This window comes from Aegilops tauschii, chromosome 5 (assembly GCF_002575655.3).
Source record: "Aegilops tauschii subsp. strangulata cultivar AL8/78 chromosome 5, Aet v6.0, whole genome shotgun sequence".
NCBI lineage: Eukaryota > Viridiplantae > Streptophyta > Magnoliopsida > Poales > Poaceae > Aegilops > Aegilops tauschii.
The window spans coordinates 124795923-124800499 of NC_053039.3; positions in this window are offsets into that span (position 1 = coordinate 124795923).

Genomic DNA, 4577 nt, shown 5'->3' on the forward strand with positions numbered 1-4577 from the left:
GGCATGTCCCATTAACAGGTATAATGTATAAGCTAAGCAGACTAGCACATGCAGTTTAACCAGATTGGAAGAATTACAATCTAGACACCATATGCAACATGCAACCACATATCACGCTGCCAAGTTAGAGCAAGCACCTGCGATGCTAGTGTGGGGAAATGCTGTAATCAACTACAGAGCTACGTTCACTATCTTCATCTAGCATTTCTGTTTCTTGAGAATCATGTCGGGAGGCTGACGCTGCATTCTTTAAATGAGGAGTAGTCCCCTTGCCTGCCTGCCTCGTCATAAGTGATTGATGAGGGATACACAAGAACATTAGTTTGATGTAAGAACATGGTTAATACACAGATGTACTAGTATGTACCAAAAACAGAAAGGCATGTCATATTCAAAGGTATAATGTGTAAGCTAAGCAGATGCAATTTAACCAAATTGGAAGCAATACAAGCTAGACATCCGGCTGGAGTGGTGAGCATGATCATCTAGGGCCTGAGAGCCTGTTGGGAGGCGGGCTGCTTCGCCACCATCGCAGCTTTTTAGTTGGCTTCCAGGTGATGCCTATCTTTGCTGGGTTTGTCACTGGCTCGGCCAGTGCCCTGACTAGCTATTTGTCTTCTGGTGCTCACGGGATGGTGGTTCATGTAAAAAATATCTTTCCTTATCTTACCGACTTCGGCCTTTCGAATACAAGCTAGACACCATATGGAACATGCAACCACATATGACACCGCGAAGTTAAAGCAAGCACCTGGGATGGTGGTTCATTGCGAGCGAGGTCATCAACTCGAGAGCTACGTTTACCGTCTCCATCTGCTGACACTGCACCCTTTATAGCGCTGTAACGTGTCTTGCCTACCCGCATATGAAGCTGGAGCGACTTCTCTCTTTTCTTTTTGGCTTCTCTCATGGCAGCAGAGTCTGAAATACCCTTGCATAAAAACACAATAGTGAGAGTAAGGGTGAAGTGTGTGCAGAACTAGTGCACTGTAAAATTAGCAGATAGCAGGTGGCTGAAAAATAAATGACAGGAGACATATGATAGCTCTAAAACATTGCATGGCAAACAAAATTAGATTCTACTCCGTATGATTTTGTAATATATGAGCACAGGAAATGCAGGTACTCCTCCAGCACACCACCACATGTGGTCATATCTAAGATAACAGTCGACTGAAAATAAATAGGCCAGTCGATTTTTTAATGAACCGTCCGATCTATAAGGAACGGGCAGTCACTGTTGACGATCTTTCTTGAACCGCCAGCGACCACCGGCCCAGACCCCTGCCTCCGCCGCCCCGCCCTCCCATCGACCTCACACCACCGCTGTGCTTGGCAGCGCCCCCAGGCCATCCCTTTAATCCCGGCCGACCTCCAGATCGGGCGCCAGTAGCTCTAGGCCGCACACGGCCCTAAGATAAACACCAAGGCGTTGCTTCCCCGGCGTAATAGGCGTACTAGCGCCTGTTAGGCCGGGGAATGCTTCCGTTAATTGGGAATCAACTGGCCAGAAATTGAAATTCAGGGGGGCGACGGACCTCTAGCTAAGGTGAAATAGTATATGAGGAGAAACCTTGTGCATCGCGAGTTACTAGGAACATCTAGTATCAAGAAGAAGCGGTCAACTAGTGTCTTCTGTGGGATGAATACCGTGCAAGCAGAGACGTAAGATTTGCACGAATAAGGGAAGAGGAGTACCTTTTTTGTTGCCGGTGTGGTCACCTCCACATGTCGCGCCTATCTTCTTTTTACCGGGGAAACCGATGTTCTGGAGGGTGCAGGCTTGGACGAACCCATGCCAAATTGTTGACTGTGTTGCCGTGGCTGTATGTCGGCGGAGGGGAAGCAGATCCGAGGCGGCGAAGGACGGCGTAGCAGGAACAGCTCCGGTGCGGTGGAGGGTGGCGAAGTTGGAGCGGCAGTGGTGAGGCGCAGGACGGCGTGGTTGAACTGGCTCGGGTACGGACGGCTCGGCCTCGGCTTCAACTACTAGCCGTGGAGGGTGTTGCGGTTGAGGTTGCGGTGGACGACGGCGTCGGGGTATCGGCTCCGGTGTGATGGAGGAGGGCGGCGGTTGATGGGTGGGATGGGGTGGCGGACGGAGGACGCCGGGGTTTCGCGGCTGGTGGTGAGGTAGTTTTGGCGCCCACGGAGTACGAATGGGGAATCAGATGGGTGGGGGGGAACCATGTTTCGGTCTGGGACGCGCTTGTTTTTGGCTTTTTTGAACAGAAGATGGGACGCGCTTGTTTGAAATTTGGGGAAAGTACACACTTTGCCCCCCTCTTAAATTTCGGACCTACTGCGGGTCGGGGGTAGGATGGTAATCCCAGGTGTCCCAAATAGTGGGCGGGAGCGATTTCGGCTGCGCGCATGTGTGCTTAGGCGGCCATTGTGTATGAATGTTTTTCGGATGTGGTTGCGTGGCGTCTAGATGAAGCTACAAACCTACCCAGGTTTAGACCTTTGGACGTCGGGCCGGTAGGTTTCACGGGTCGGAGTTATTAGAAAAGTAATTTCCTTGTACTACCAAACATTGGTCTCACACGGTTTCGGGCGAGTAGAGGCTCTTTTGGCGCTTCGTTCGAAATTTTGAAACACAAGCATTCACGTTTAGAGTACTCTTGAACTATGAGGATTGACCTAAATAGACAACGTTATATTTGACCTTGTATGTTTGAAAACCTCATTAAATTATCCGCTTCTTTTCGAAATTTTGACACTTGAAAATCCTATAACTACGATTATTTTGGAATGGAGGAGCTAAATTTGAATCTATTTTGTACACGACTACATATGCTATTATGTACAAAATCAGAGCAAAGATTGGTGCCCCCATAATTTAGGTATGGTTTACAAATGCCATGATATCAAATTCAAATAATTGAATGGACTTCATGTTGAATTCGATTTTTTTAAACCACCTTAAGTTGAATTCAAATGTATGCTAGTTCATAGGTAGCTATTTATAATGTCCATTGTGTAACTTTCGTATGTATAGTGTGCTTTACACACACAACATGAACTATACTCACGGTTATATTCGATTGCTAAAGGGATGCATTGTCCGGAGTTCAAAATACTAACTATGTGGATCAATTGTGTCAAATAATAACATAGACATGCTCAAATTCGATAGAATCTAGATGTCTGATGGATCAATGACCGCTCCTTACGCGAATTGCAAATATCATGATCCCATCATAATATTTGGATACAATTTATATCTTTAATCAATGTGTAGAGCAGTCTTTTACGTGTAGTTTCACTGTCCATCGGTGGTCTCTGACACATGCTCACACACTCTCTCCCGAGGTGTCTTTCTCGCACACATGCTCTAGATATAACCCTCCATCCCTCTCGTAACCATTTACAACTGTTTTCACTAACCTTTATCACAAGCACTCTTCCTCTCTCAAACATACACACGCACAATCCTGATCGACCCTTTCTATATACATGGACCTGCCTACGTGTCTCATGTACGCACATTATCTTTACGCCTGTCTCTCACGTATTGTCTCACACCTCTCTTCCTAATCGACGAGTATGATTCTAGCAGAGCATTCTGTAGGATGCCCCTTAAAGTTAGGTTGGATGAATAGTAATATCAGAGATAAAGGGGTTACCTTAGTCCGAGAACCTAGGGTTACAAATCCTAGCCGGCTTTGTCAGTGGACACAGAGTCCTTCAAATTCTGCTATCTTTGTCTTGTATGACTAGTCATCCATGGGTCTTCCTAAATGCGTCACGGGTCGACCAATGTGGCGCAGGACGGAACCGAACGAAGGGCCTCACCTCGACCCACCGGACCTCACGCGGTGACACACCCTCTGCCCCCACGTCTCATTATCTTCTCACACCCACACATACCAACACAAACACCACACACACAGAAAATTTCTCCTGGTGCCTCTATTCCCTCCCCCCTTGCATATACACACTCAAGGGAATGGAATCTCTTGTCGTGACGTCATATTCGTCTCTCTCTCTCTCTCTAGACCACTCTCATTTCTCGTGCTATCTCTCCCACGCCCCCCCGTCGGCCCCTCTATCCATGCATCTCTCGAATACGTAATACACACACATACCTCTCTAGGCCCCGCCAAATGCATCAACTACACATTCACACATGTTACATCACGTACCCCATTGATCTAAAAAGCCCTCTCTTCACGTTTATTTCGCATACAACATTCCTTTTGAATAAAGTGTGGCCAAAAAATTATTTTAGAGTTTCTACATATATACAACATTACAAAGTTATATGGAGGAGTACGAACGCTAATTTGCATTGCATGGTGCCCACAATGATATTTATCCCGTACTGTGAATTTGTATATTTTTATACTATATACAAAGTTAGTCATAATAAATAGAAACGAAGAGCATCTCTCTCTCCATCGCATACCCCCATGTACGCCCCTTTCACGTATGCACACAAAACTATCTCCAGGTCCTCTAAAAGTAAGCCCCCAAAAAATTCACGCATGTTTCATCTTTCTCTCGCGATATATGCAATGACGATCATTGTATTTGAAGCGAAAGCACGATACGTACATTGGACTTCAGAATCC